The 15203-nt window shown below is 41.7% G+C and overlaps 1 protein-coding gene across 1 annotated transcript in view; it reads left to right on the top strand.

Annotated features, from left to right (window-relative positions):
• Nucleotides 1-15203, top strand: part of ERG (ETS transcription factor ERG) — a 289046-nt gene that overhangs the window by 16209 nt on the left and 257634 nt on the right. The gene's annotated exons all lie outside the window — the stretch shown is intronic.

Raw genomic sequence — 15203 nt, 5'->3', positions numbered from 1 at the left:
AACATTGATGATCCTCACCTCCTGGGGTCAATGATGACATGAAGATCACATCTGTATTCAGAAAAAGTGAATATCAAATACATGTTAGTTTTCTAGCCCATTTTGCCGTTGTTTCACTGCTTGGCTCAATTTTAATATGGTTCTTATATGGCAGTTTTTCCCCCCAATGTTTAACTGATATAATCATGATGAATACTCTTGTAAATGTTGTGATAGCCTTGTCTTAAAGCTTCGAATTCAGCCTAAGTTAGTTCTTCCTTGGACTGCATTGAAAGACCCCTGTCATACCACGTTTCACCCTATGCTAATTCTCTAGGTAGAAAAAGACTGTGTTATACGTTGATCATCTTATAAGGGGTTTCTACAGTCCAAGATGTCTGCAGGCAGTGTTTGGGAAGATTCCTGTTTGCTAAGAAATCACACCCAAATGGAAGCATTCAGAAAACAAGTAGAAGCCAGGAAAAGTGCTTCCATCGCTGGAAAGTTGAAATCTCCTTTACAAAAATCAGTTTATTGAAGGAAAAATGTCTTCCCATCTTGTTATAGTATGTTACAGTACATCAAAAGTTCTTTTAAAAGGGCTACTTCTACTTAGTAACAATATCATCAGGATGGTTTGCAGACAGAATGTCATGCTACTGAATGGTGCCGCCTCTTCCATGGGATTTCGGGAGCCAGTGGCTGCCCTGCTCTGCCCTTCTTCCTCTTCCTGGCTTGACCTCAATTCAGGCCTGCGTGTCCTTCTGCACGGTGGGTCCCAGGCTACCACCTGGAGAGGGGAAAAAGTGGCTATGAAGGCCTCTAGGAAAAAAAGCCAGCTCCACTAACGTTTGTTGAGAGGATAAGAAAGAAAGGAGGGGAGAGGGTAAGCAGAGGGGACTGTCCTTTGGGACCCCAGCTTCCCAAGTTCTGGCAGTGGATGGTGTCTGTGGGCACTTGGTTTTCAGTTACTGCCTGGACAGAGTGTGTGTTCTTTCTGCGCCACGTGGCCAGCCAACGTATGGCTCAAGCCCACAGTTCTTATTTTCCCGTATTTACCTGAAATCTCTCTGAACACGTGAGGTTTACAGAAACATGCACTTCAATTATTCTTTACATTGACCCAAAATGGTACTGAGGAAATTTTCCAGTGGCCCTGCTAACCCTGAAAATGGCAACAGACGAGTGCAGACTGATGCATTCCCGGCGGGGTGGAATCCTCTTTGCAGCTTGTGAGTGTTGCCACTGTGGTTTGGAAATATCGGGGGAGGACTGAATTGAGTGATTTAGTTTGTTTTGCAGAACAGCTGAGTTTGTGCGTGTAGCTTGAAGACCTACCATAAGAAACAAATTTGCCTCTTAAATAAAAGGAACAGGGCATAGTATGTTCTTGGCTTTGGTGTGCATCAAGGTTGGGAGAAGGAGGAGTTGTGGTCTTACTCCGTCCCCTGCAGCCTCGGGCCTGTGTGCCCTGTGAGCCAGTGTCATGGGGTGCACGTGGGCTCAGTGGCTGTGTCCGGAAAGATGTTTTGGTTCCCCTACTTCAGGTTTTAGTCCAGAGACTACCAATTAAACCATCCCATAAATCTTCCATTATAGATAGTAAAACCTAATTTTGGATTTCCTGCGTGCTCTGGTATCCTGCCTGATCGCTACCAGGCTGGACCCGTGAAGCAGACAGTACGTGTATTGTGCCGCATGGGAAAGCCCTTTTCTTAAATATTCAGGATTTAGTCTTAATTCCCTGACTGCTTTCATCTTAAGTTTCGAAACTCCTGAGGATAGCTATCTGGAACTCTGCAGTTTACTTGATTCTTTTCAGTGGATGACTTTGATGCAGTGAGTAAGGGAAGGGGGCACTAAGAAAGGGGTAGGCATAAAAGTGAGCGAAGTAAAACAGCAAAGCCGTTGTAACTCTGCCATCCTTGCTGCGAAGGCACAGGGCGTGCACTCTCTCAGTGTTTCATACTCCATCATCTGTAACTCAGCACTTTCCTCAAGCTGGGGAGTGACAGCTGCTTGGGAAAACACATACATATTTTGGAAGTATTTGAATCAATGCCTTGTATCTACCCCTCTCCTCTTTCAGCGACCCAATACCTTTGACCAGTGTTGCTGAATGGTTTGCCTGGGCTGGAATCTGGGGGAACAGGAGTTGTCCTGATGACTTGGCCCTTGTCCCCCTCATCCCTTGCACATTTGTGAAGGTGAACTTGGAAGATCAGTGGGTGTAACGGTGTTGCAAGGGTGTTCTGAGTTTGAGGCAGCCAGACTTTGTTACCTGTTCACACAAAGGAAAGACAAAACCTATGCAAAAGTTGTTCTTCATGCTGGAGACTTGGCAGGATGTAGTGTGCTGTGAAAATCTGCAGGTGAAAGTTTGAGTGGGTCTGTGTATATGGGTTTATTAGTAGGGGCAAAGTGGAGTGTGAGGTGAAATCTATGTGAACAGTACTAAAACGTTTAAAACTTATAAGTCACATATATCAGCATTTTTGAACTTTAGAAGGTGGTGTCAATAATACTTTGTTTACCGTGAGCATACAGATGAACAAAAGTATTTAAATTAAATCTTTCTGCACTCCTACATAATGGCTACTGAAAAGTAATGCATTTAATTCCAGATAGTGGAATTTCTCTCTTATACACGTTTTTCCGCAAAGGGGATCGTATTATATATACACTTTTATATATGTGCTGGCACCTATTTTGTTCACTTACCAGCACATTAGAAGTATCTGCCCTTGTTCATAGGTATGCTTAATGATAGTTTTTTAATGCCACATTACTTTTGAACTGTCTGGTATTCTATCGTATGTCACTGTCATTATAAATTTATCTACCTAGTCCTCTTCTGTTGAGTATTCAGGCTGTTTCTAGCTTTCTATATTATAAACCAGGAATTCCCAATCTCGAGTGCAGAATGCAGATGCCCAGGTCCTATCCCAGGCCAATTGAATCAGGCTGTCTTGGGGTGGGGCCCAGAAATCAGTATTCTCACATGCCTCCAAGATGAAAATTAACTGTTTCAAACCACGCTGTACTTTATCAGACTGAGATACGCTCTTGAAAGTGGAATTGTGTGATGAAAGAGATGTATCTTTAATCTCTCGATCTAGACTGACAAATTACCATTCAGAATTTGTTTTTTTTTTCCACACTAATTTTCACTTTAAGCTTTAAGTCTTTTAAAAGGTAAATAATGAAAAAATTTCCATGTCCATTTGGAAGAGGTTTATGTCATACTAAATAATTGTGTTGATCTGCTTGATACTGCTTAGTTTATTTTGTATTGTAGCATGACCATGTTACTAACATAACAAAGGGGGGATGAATTTGGTGCTGCTTTCTGGTTGCTTTAGTGAGACTGTGGTGGGAAGGGGCAGATGCAACAGCCCTGATGATGAGTGTCTTGGTTCATTCAGGCTGCTATAACAAAATACTGTACACTAGATGGTTATAAACAAGACTTTATTTCACATAGTTCTGGAGGCTGGGAAGTTCAGTGTCAAGGCACTGGCAGGTTTGTTGTCTGTTGAAGGCCCATTTTCTGGTTCGTAGATGGCATCTTCTTGCTATGTCCTCACATGGTAGAAGGGGTAAAGGGAGCTCTCTCTGGTCCCTTTTATAAGGGCATTAATTCCATTCATGAAGGCTCCATCCTCAAGACCTAATCACCTCCCAAAGGCCCCCAGCTCCTAATGCCATCACCTTGAGGGTTAGGATTTCAACATGTGAATTTTGAGAGAGAACAAACTTGTGGTACACGCAGTGAGCAGGGGATGGCTCTGCAGAACTGGGCTTTATGCCTTTTCTGGGTTCACAACTGACTCTCAGGAAATGGTTGCCTGTCTATGTATGCGTTAGTTTATTCACTGTGAAATTTTCTACATGTTTTATCACTGTTCTATTGTAGTTGTTATATTTCTCATGCTAATACCTAGTTGTAAAAGTCAAATAGTATTTCTGGGCTTATAATGCAAAATAGCAGTTCTCTGCCCTCCAGGGAGCCCCGTTTCCTAGAGGTAACTGCTGTCCTCTTAGCTGTTTCTTCTGTTGTTTACCTCCTTGTTGATACATTACTGCGTTTTCATGAGCTTTTCATTTGGACTTTGTGTTACTCCATTTTCACGCTGCTGATAAAGACATACTTGAGATTGGGTAGTTTATAAAGAAAAAGAGGCTTAATGGACTCACAGTTCCACGTGGCTGGGGAGGCAGAAGGGGAAAGGCACAATCATGGCAGAAGGGGAAAGGCACATCTTACATGGCAGCAGGCAAGACAGATCAGAGCCAAGTGAAAGGGGTTTCCCCTTATGAAACCATCAGATCTTGTGAGACTTATTCACTGCCACAAGAACAGTGTGGGAGAGACCACCCCATGATTCAGTCATCTCCCACCGGCCCCTCCCACAACACATTGGAATTACAGGAGCTACAATTCAAGATGAGATTTGGGTGGAGACACAGGCAAACCATATCAGACATTATCAATTTTCTCCTAAGGCAGGTGAGAATTTAGTTCATGTTCCCTTCCCCCATCTCCTGTTTCTCCATCCTTCCAATGTAGGTAAACCATAATGTTGGTTAAGTTGGTATGCATTTGTGACATTATTATAACTATGTAAATGTTACTTAGAACTGAGTCATACAGTGTGCTGTGGTGGTTGATTTTTTTCAAAAACTTAATAACTTTCCATTGATTTTCAATGATTTTCAATTGATTTGTCATTGATTTTCAATGATTTTTCATTGATTTTCAATGGATTTTTCATTGATTTTCAATGATTTTTTTATTGCCTTGGTTTTTCTAAGTACTTACGATAAGATTCCCTTAAATTCCTTGGCAGAACCAGTTCCTCTTTTCAGTGTGATAGAATGAATTTGGTCATCTCTCAGGGTTTTTATTGTTTGGTTGTGGGGGAGGCTGCTTTAAGGAGCCCTGCGTTCACAGATGGAACTGGCTGCTTCCAGGTGTGGCTGTCCTGGCATCTCTGCCCTCTGCACCCTAGGATTCTCTTGTTTTCATGCTGGACTCCCTGTCTCCAGGTTATCCTATCAGCCTCATGGTTGCTGTAGTTCCTCACATTAATGGCTTGACTGGGCATTTGATTGTCTTTAAGAAACATTTCCCACACGATTTGAAAAGTGATGCATCATAGACTACCAGCTCTTATTGTTGTTATCAAGAAGCTTGGGATGCCATCCTCGTTCCCATTTCTCTTCTCTGAATGTTTTAGGTTTTTCTCTTTCATCTCAGTGTCCTGAAATGTCACAGAGATGTGCCTTGGTAAGCGTCTTCTTCCTTTTATTGTGTGGGGTACTCAGTGGGCCCCTTCAGTTGTGGGAAGTTTTTGATTTCTTTGAGAATTTTCTCTTCCATTTTTAAATGTTTTCTCTTCTTGGAACTCTTGTTATTTAGATGTTGAACCTCCTCTCTGATCCTTTTTTTTTTTTTTTTTTTTGAGGCATCTTTAACATTTTTTTTTTAATGGCTGTATTATTTGTTCTTATCTTTAGGATCTTCATTTTTTTTTTTTTTTTTTTTTAGGTTAAAACATCTCTTTTTGCTTCACATTTTTTCTTCGTGATTGTTGGATTTTGGTCATCATTTCTCAGGCTTGGAAGTTTTTCACAAGTGTCTGGTGGACGTTGGATACTCTTCATGTTAAGAATAATTCACTAGGAAGCTGTGTGCCAAGGTGGGGCTTGTTGGCTTGGGGTGTGTGCCGTGATGGGCATCAGCGCCTGACTGTGTCATCGGGGATGCATAAGTGACTGTCTCAGTAGCTGTTTCTCTGGGGTTGGTCAGCATCTCCTGGGGAGAATCCTGCTGTTGTCAGCTGTGGAAAGGGTGGTGGAATGAGGGTGGGGTTGTTGGAGCCTGGATGCAGGGTTCTGAGGGTGAAGTAGAGGGAAGATCCTGGGGGAAGTACCTTGCCATTCTCCTGGTTCCCCTTTTCAGTAAGTTGCCTCATTCCCTTACTCTGCAGAGCCCTGATTTCTCTCTGGAGAGGAACCCTAAATTACCTGCTAGGCACAGGATGGTTACCTAGCTGCAGGGGATCAGAAAGAGGATGTGGGAGGAGAAGGGAGCACTTGAATTTCCCCTTTCTCCAACACTCATACACTCTCATGTTTTCAGCTCCATTCCTTGCCCTACTCCCACCCTCTGAGGTGCTGGGACCTCAAATTTCCAAACCTCTTAGGGTCCCATGGTGCAAACTGCCTTTCCCTTTACTGACTCCCCCCATCCTCTGGCAGGAATGTCCCCTCACTCATCAGCTGCCATTCTCTTATTTGCTTTCCATCTTTCAAATTTTGCAAACATCTTCCACAGGCTGTTGTCTCTTCTTTCTTCCCTTTGTCCATTTGAATTTCTACTTTTAGTGATACTATTCTAGAGGTGAGCCCACAAGTTCAATCTGCCCTTTTTTACCTGGACCTGTTACATTTTAGAGATGAGGTGAGTTGCAGGTCTTCATGGATGAGTGTGGCATTCTGCCACAGGGTGCAGTAGCTGTAAGTGGGGAGGGCTAGATGCACGCAAAGTGTTAAGATGATCACGATGAAGCTCAGGCTTATAGAATGCTGACTGTGCTGGGCTTTACCTGGATTCACTCCCCAAATCCTCACAGCAACCCACTGGGAGGGAATCTGTTATTCCTGACTCGCAGAGCAGAGCAGGAACCTGAGGCATGGAATCATGGAGTGACTTGCTCAGGGTCCCATGGGGAGAAGTGGCTGAGCTGGATATTGCACCTGGACTGGCGCACCCAGATCTGAAGAGTTTCACAATCCAGGCCCCCCTACCAGATCCTCCCCTGGGCATTTCCAGAGTTGCAGGTGCTGTGTTTTCACCCCTTACCTTAGATCTTCGTTTTCTCTGATATGCCCAAACCATTGTGCTCATGGGTTTCGCTGTGATGAGAACTCCTTTGCTCTTCAATCCACTCGGTTAACATTTTTGTAGTCCTGAATTTCTTGCTTTTATTATCTCGACCCCAGAATAAACTTCTAATGGGCAAGTGGGAACCCTTGTTGGAACACACACATTTGCATACATACACATGTGCACACACACACATACACACACACACACAGAGAAGGAACTTGTGAAGAGACACAGCATAAAACTGATGGATAAGAAATAGATATGGATCACAAGACTGAGGACAAAGCAAGTGAACAGGCTACCACAGACTGTTGATTTACAGTAAGTTAAAAACAAGGAAATTATTTTAAAGTCTTTTGTTATTAATAGTATTGATGATTAAAATTATAATTAATAACATCAACATAATTTTAGTTGCTCTTTCTTGGGATCCTGGAGACAGTAGCACAGCTGTCAGGACAATCTTGCATGATGGACATTTTTATCCTCATTTTATGTTGAGGAAACGGAAGCTCAGACATGTCAGGCAACTTTCCAAGGACACACAATTAGTAGTACAGTGTCTAATTCTAACGTGCTCACTCATTTTACCACAGTAGCTTTCGAAAGTATTGAGCCCAAATAAGTAGAAAGGCTATTTTGAACACCCAGGTTAGTAAGAAATCCACTAGATTGTTTCTTAAGCTCTGAATCAAGGATTTTTTATTCAGTCAGGTTCCATTTGCCAATTTGCAGGTGGGTCATTTTCTCTGGCAAGTTTCAACAGAAAGGCTGGCAGAAGCACACAATGACACACCTACAGACTGCACACACAGACACACATTTCAGGAGACTGAAGTCTAGGAAAGCAGTGGTTTTGAGATGCTTTTTACACTGACTAGAAAGCAAAGAGAGGCTAGTGGCTGAGCAGAAGGATGCTGTCCAGATCTTCATCTAGACTAGATTATGACCAACTAGCCCAGCATGGGGTTCCAAACCTGCCTCCCACTGGGCAGAATTTCCACAACATCTTTTCCCTCCTTGGGGCTTTATTCCCATTCCCAGTTAAAGTCTCTCATACGTTAAGAATCCATGGTTCATGTTTGTAAGCAGTAACAGTGTTTGCCTCTTCCTTTTTGACAGTTTGTCGTATTACCTAATAAATATTTTTGAATAAACATTTGCTTCCTTCTAAGCAGGGGGACAGAGAGGCAGTGTCCAGCCCTTTCTCAGAGTACAGGGCCCTGGAATCCAGGTTGAGAGAGTTCTTTTTCCCATCAGGATGTGGGCCCCAGGGATGGGAAGGGAGCTCTTTGGGTGACATCCTGCAGAGCTGCTGCAGCCAGCCCAGGTGGGAGAGGAGAGGTTGGATGGGTTTCCAGGAGCCAGAGTACATTCTTCCTGATAATCTCCTTAGAAATGAGAAAAAGCTTTCCTCCAGTTTTTATAGTTCCAGCTTTCATCTGCTCTTCACCCACAGGTGCTTCATTCCTTGGCTTGAGTAAATACCTTCAGGGAAAAAGAACCAGATGCCACTATTTTTAAAGCTGAGGAATTCTTTGTTCAAATAAAATTTTGCATAAAAGCCCAATAAGTAGCCCTTCCCCCAGAGGGTGAACTCTTTTGGTGGGAACCGGACCTTCCTTGCCCTCCTGCTCTTCCCAGCTTCTCTTCTCCCGGAGACGGGTGTGAAAACTGCTAGCTGACCTCTTCTGTGCATTTATTGTGTATTAGTTCATTCTCATGCTCCTATAAGTACATAACTGAGAATGGGTAATTTATGAAGGAAAGAAGTTTAATTGACTCACAGTTGCAGCCTGGCTGGAGAGGCCTCAGGAAACTTTCAATCATGGCAGAAGGGGAAGCAAACATGTCCTTCTTCACATGGCGGCAGGAAGGAGAAATGCTGATCAACAGGGGGAAAGCCCCTGATAAAATCATTAGATCTCATGAGAACTCACTCACTCTCTTGAGAATAGCATGAGGATACCACTCCCATGATGCAATTACTTGCCCTGGTCCTTCCCACGACACATGGGGATTATGGAAACTACAGTTCAATATGAGATTTGGGTGGGGACACAGCCAAACCATATCATCTTGTATGGGAAAATAGAGACCCAGAAGAGTCAACTCTCCCAAATTGTGGAACCTAGTGATTGTTAGAGCAGGGACCCTAGCCCAAGGCCTCATTTCCCGAATATTATTCAACCTGAGTCATGCTAGAGTCAACTATGTTTGACATAGGTGGTAACAGTGGTGGATTGCTGCCACCATGACCTAAAATGTTGATGGCCCAGCTTTCAACTCTGCAGTCAACCTTACCTAAACACAGAATAGGTTATTGCAAAACTGTATGCCCTCCAGATTATATTTTATGCTCAATCATTGTGCTTTAAAAATATAACATTGAATCCTTTTGTAATAGTTTTTGGGTTTTAGAAATGAGAAGGTTATTACTATTATTCTTATTTATTTGTTTCCTTAAAGGAATCATGCCTGTGAAGTTTCTGCTTGATTACTTTTTCATTTATTGAATTACTCAGTATTTCTTTGTTTATGCATGTATCTAGTTTTTCTGGTATCTCAGTATAGTTTTGTTGTTTTTGTTTTTTAGTGTGTTATATTTGTTACAATTGAGACATCTAGGTTGTCACAGCATTATCACCTAAAGTCTGTAGTTTCCATTAGGGCCTGCTCTTGGTGTTGTATGTTTTATGGGTTTTGACAAATGTGAGCCTACTCATACAGTAGGCTATACTATTACAGTAGGCTATACTATTACAGTAGGCTATACTATTATAGTAGGCTCACATTTTTCAGAAAGGATTCAGTATGGGTTTGTGTTAAAAACATTCAGTGAGCCTACTATGATAGTATCATATGGAAAAGTCTCACTGCCCTAAAAATGCCGGGGGCTCTCCCTATTCATCCCTCTGTTCCTCCCCACTAACCCCTACAAACCCACTGATCTTTTTACCGTCTCCTTTTCTAGAATATCATGTAGTTGGAGTCATATAATAGGTGGTAGGCTTTTCATATTTACTTTTCCCTTAGCAATATGCACTCAAGATTCCTCCATGTGTTTTCGTGGTTTGGCGGCTCATTTCCTTTCATTGCTAAATAATATTCCATTGTCTTGATGGGCCACACTTTGTCTGTCCATTCACCTATATAAGGAACCTTGGTTGCTTCCAAGGTTTAGCAGTTATCTTCATGTTCTTTTCAAAGCTTCAGTGAAACCCTGTAGGCAAGGATTCTACAGGATACCTTCCAGTTGACATGCTGTGCAATTGTAATCATTATTGAGATTCTAAAAATGGATCATCAGTCTGCATTCATGCAAAGGGAGCTGACTATTTTTAATAGAATAAGTGTTACAGATTCATTATGGGTCTATGTTTAAAACAATGGAATATTGGGTCTTTGTTCAGGCGACATGGAAGTCAGTAATGAAGATTTTCTTAGCATTCTGTCCTGAAGTCACCCTGAGAATACAGATGTTCTCTCCACTTGATGTGCCTTAAAACTGAACTCGAAGAGTTTTTAATGGGGGAGAGGTTGATTGTTATCTACACCAGATATTTGGGGTCTAATTAGAAGTTTCTTCTCGGCGTTCTTACTGCTCACATTTTCTCCTCCTGCATATTCCCAGGGACAGGGAACTTATTACTCCCTCATAAAATAGCCATTCCCATTATGCACAGCTGTTTGTGAGCATGAACTTTATCATATCAGCCTCAAATATGTCTCCATCATCATATCTACTTTTCGCTCCTCGAACAACACAGTGAAGTGGCTACTTTTGCTCATAATGGGGACTAGGAACACTTAGAATGGTACCTAGAAATCTTACAGTGAATGGTGGCTGAATAATTTCAAAACTGAATAATGAATGAATATTTGATTATCTTCGTATATTTCAAGGCAGTATTTCCTTAAACTTCTGTTTTGCAGATAAAATACAACTACTTATTTTAACCTGATTTTCTACAATATGTATTTTAGAGCTATCATATATTGGTTTTATGTTGCTGGACGTATTATTTTTTATCAATGTTCTTCTTAGAGAATTATATACAGAACAGGCCCTAGGAAATCTGAGACCATTATATTTTATGATCTGGACTTTATGGTTCTTTTGAGGCAGCAGGTTTAGGGCAGCCCATCACGCTGCCTTTGGAAACAACCTGATCTTTTTTTTTTTTTTTTTCATATCAACTGCTGCCAATCTATATCCCTCTCATTTAGTAAAAAGAAGGACCTTTAAAACCCAAAACAAACAAAATAATTCGAAACTTCAAATTGTATCTTATGAAATTAAAGGAGATGGAGATGATGGTTTTTCTCAGACTTTGATTTCTACTTTTTATTTTTATCCTGATAAGGAATAATTAAAAAATAGATGTGTAAAGCTTCTAAAACAGGCCTCAGAAAACACAGAAAATTGAGAAGGCAAAAACAAATAAGAAAACAAAGCTCCATACGAACAAATAAAAAGGCACCCAAACAAACATGAAATAGTTCCTGCATGCTGATACAGCACGGAGCGACGCATGTGAATTCGCGGATAATGATGACATTTGAGAAATGCTCACTCGTGCCATCCAGTGTTGTATGTTTTACACACATGAACTGATATAATCCATACAAAAGCTCTATGAAGAGTCACTTTTTTTTTTTTTTTTGAGACGGAGTCTCGCTCTGTTGCCCCGGCTGGAGTGCAGTGGCCAGATCTCAGCTCACTGCAAGCTCCGCCTCCCGGGTTTACGCCATTCTCCTGCCTCAGCCTCCCGAGTAGCTGGGACTACAGGCGCCCGTCACCTCGCCCGGCTAGTTTTTTGTATTTTTTAGTAGAGACGTGGTTTCACCATTTAGCCAGGATGGTCTCGATCTCCTGACCTCGTGATCCACCCATCTCGGCCTCCCAAAGTGCTGGGATTACAGGCTTCAGCCACCGCGCCTGGCCATGAAGAGTCACTTTTTAAATGATTTTTTTCTATTGTGGTAAAAAGAAACACATAACATGAAAGTTACCATCTTAATCATATTTAAATATAGAGTTCAGTAGTGTTAAGTATTTTCACATTGTTCTGAAACACAACTCCAAAACTTTTCCATCTTGCAAATCTGAAACTCTATACTTAGTAAACAGTAACTCCCCTCTCCCTACTTTCTCTAGCCTGTGGTAACCCAGTTCTATTTTCTGTTTCCATGAATTTCACTCCCTTAGATACATTGTATAACTAGAATCATACCACATTTGTCTTTTTTTGTGGCTGGCTTATTTCTTAGCTTAATGTCCTCAAGGTTCATTCATGTTGTAACATGGGATAGGATTTCCTTACTTTTTAAGGCTGAATAATATTCCATGGTATGTATATTCTAAATTTCATTTATTCATCCATCCATGGACATTTGAGTTGCTTCTACTTTTTGGCTATTGTGATTAGTGCTTCCAAGAATGTGGGTATGCAAATATCTATCTCAGTTAGTTTGGATATATGGATACGGAAGTGGGATTTCTGGACTACACAGCATTTCTGGTTTTAATTTTTGAGGACCCTCCATACTGTTTTCCAGAGTGGCTGCACCGTTTTATAATCCCACTGTATTAGTCTGTTTTTGTGCTACCAATGAAGACTGGGTAATTTATAAAGGAAAGAGGTTTAATTGACTCATGGTTCCACATGGCTGGGGAGGTCTCACAATCATGGTAGAAGGCAAAGGGGGAGGAAAGTCATGTCTTACATGGCGGCAGGCAAGAGAGAGAGCATGCACAGGGGAACTCCCCTTTATAAAACTATCAAATCTTGTGAGACTTATTCACTACCATGAGAACACCACAGGAAAGACCTGCCCTCATGATTCAGTTACCTCCCACCGGGTCCCTCCACAACACGTGGGGATTATTACAATTCAAGTTGAGACTTGGGTGGGGACACAGAGTCAAACCATATCACCCACTAACAGTGCATAAGGGTTCTACCTCCTCTACATCTTAACCAACACTTGTTTTTAATTTTTAAAAAAATTATAGTATTCATCCTAATGGGTGTGAGGTGGTATCTCTTTGTGTTTTTGATCTGCATTTGTCTGATGATTAGTGATATTGAGCATCTTTTCATATGCTTGTAGACCATTTTTTTAGGAGGATGCAGTTTTACTGTCCCCATTTTATAGAAAAGGATGTGGAGACAAAGAAAGGTTAGTCAGCTTATCCAAAGTTATATTTAGGCCAAGTGATGGAATCAGAATTTGCATCTGGATGGTTGGCTGCGGAGTCCTGCTTTGCAATCACTATGTTATACCCTTCCTAGGGGAGCCATGTTACAAGGTGGGAGGATGTCCCTGGATGCTGTTCCTTCAAGATGGGCAATAAATACTAAATATAAGGGAAGGTTTCAAGTGCTTTAGACCTTGAGCAACGACTTTCTGTAATGATGATGCTAATGGAGTGATGATTCAAGCAGAAGCCAGCTAAACTGGGTTTCCAAAGTCAAGCACACCCTCTAGAACTGTCTGTGGGATTTGGTTTGCAGGTCTCAGGGCTGACGTGCTTCCTGACTTGAGCCACGAACCTGGCAGGAGAGAGGAGATGCCAGGAGGGTTGAGCTGGGATGAGGGTCACAGCTACCAAGAGGTCAGAATAGGAGTGTGGGAACTTTTTGCCTTTATGCATAGATTGCTGCCAAAATGAGGGGTGGAAACGGCATGGAAATCAGGTGTGCACACAGTAACACAGAGATGTTCTAGTGTTACAGAGGATTACATGGATTTTATCCAAAGGAAAGGAAAGTAGTAAAAGGGAGGTCAAAATTGGGACCATGCCATCCCTTAAAGGACGGGAAGGCTATAAAAATCTTCCCAGGCTGTTAGTTGTTTCATCTCTGCTGAAAATGACATATATAGCAGCAACAGAATGTTCAGTTTCCACTAAAAGCAAAATTTCCCCCAATGTGCTTTAAAGAGACGAGACATGTGGGCGTTTAGTGTTACTGATTCTTCCTGATTCCTTTTTTTTTTCAACCAAATTTTCTGTGACTCACAGAACTCCTCTTCTGTTTCTTAACCATGTGAATATGTGAAACCATGTACTTGGCCCATAACATTTTTAACCAAGACAACCTTAATGGGAAATGAAGTGTGGGGAGTGGTGTGTTCTGAAGGTGCCAAATCTTTTTTCTTAAGGGCAGGATGCACTCCGAGTTGAAGGAAGTGGAAGAAGGTGTGTGGTCAACTCCCAGGAAAAAGAAAATATTTGTTACCCACCTGAAACGTTAGGAATGAGCCAGTGGGCACATCCTGGTTTCTGCCAAGACTGAATGTAGCCCAGATTGTCAGAGCTTTATGCATTCCATTCCAGGGGTTTCAAATTCTACAAAATGCATAGGATGAGGCATTAAGAAAGTGACCCTTTGTCTTCATTTTTGTTCTTCTTCATTTCTTTTTTCTTTGTAGTGCTTCTCAGTTTAGTTCTACTTCTTCCTGAGGGTATATGGTGAATAACTATGTAGCTCACATCCCTATGAGGTCTGAATTCCTCTCATGTTGCAAAGTGAGCTTATCAAAGAAGAAAGTCCTCAGAACCATTTCTTAAAGTTCCTTCTTTTTGACTGTGATCCTAGGAAAACATAAAGGTGTGCAGTCCTGTGCTAAAAAACATTGGCACTCAAGGTGATTTTCATCTTATGCAGGATGGGTTGTTGTTTTCAGTACTTTTTTGTCTCTTCTTCCTCAATGTTAGCTGAAAACATGGGTGTCCAGAACAAAGTCAACATTGCCGAGCTTCCCTTGAAGCCACGTGCAACTATGTGACCAAGTTCTGACCAATAGAATGGAAGGGCTGTGTGCAACTTCCAGAAGGTATCCCTCAAGGGAAGGTTGAACTTCCAGGTAGAGGAATGCCCTTGTCTTTCCTCCTCCCACCTCCCTGTTGCATGACTGAGATGATGACTGGAGTTGGAGCAGCCATGTTAGATCATAAAGAGGAAACCCTGTGTTGAGGTGGCAGAATGGATGGAGTCTGGGTCCCTGATAATCATACCAGGCCTATCTGTTTGTTTTCCTATGGTTTAAGCCACCATTATTAACAAAAAATCTGCTGTGGTAAAACATACATAATATAAATTTTATCATTTATCTATCTTTAAGAATATAATTCAGGGGTATTGAGCACATTTGTAATATTGTACAAGCATCACCACATCATTTCCAGAACTTTAAAAATCATCACCCCCCAAAAAACTGTACCTGTTGAACACTAGTTCCCCCTTCCCCCTTTCCACAGCCCCTGGTAACCTGGATTCTCCTGTCTGTCTCTGTGAACTTACCTATTCTCGGTAGCTCA

This window comes from Rhinopithecus roxellana, chromosome 13 (genome assembly GCF_007565055.1).
Source record: "Rhinopithecus roxellana isolate Shanxi Qingling chromosome 13, ASM756505v1, whole genome shotgun sequence".
Taxonomy (NCBI): Eukaryota; Metazoa; Chordata; class Mammalia; order Primates; family Cercopithecidae; genus Rhinopithecus; species Rhinopithecus roxellana.
Note: the sequence above shows the minus strand (reverse complement) of the source record. Positions and strands in the feature narration are given on the sequence as shown.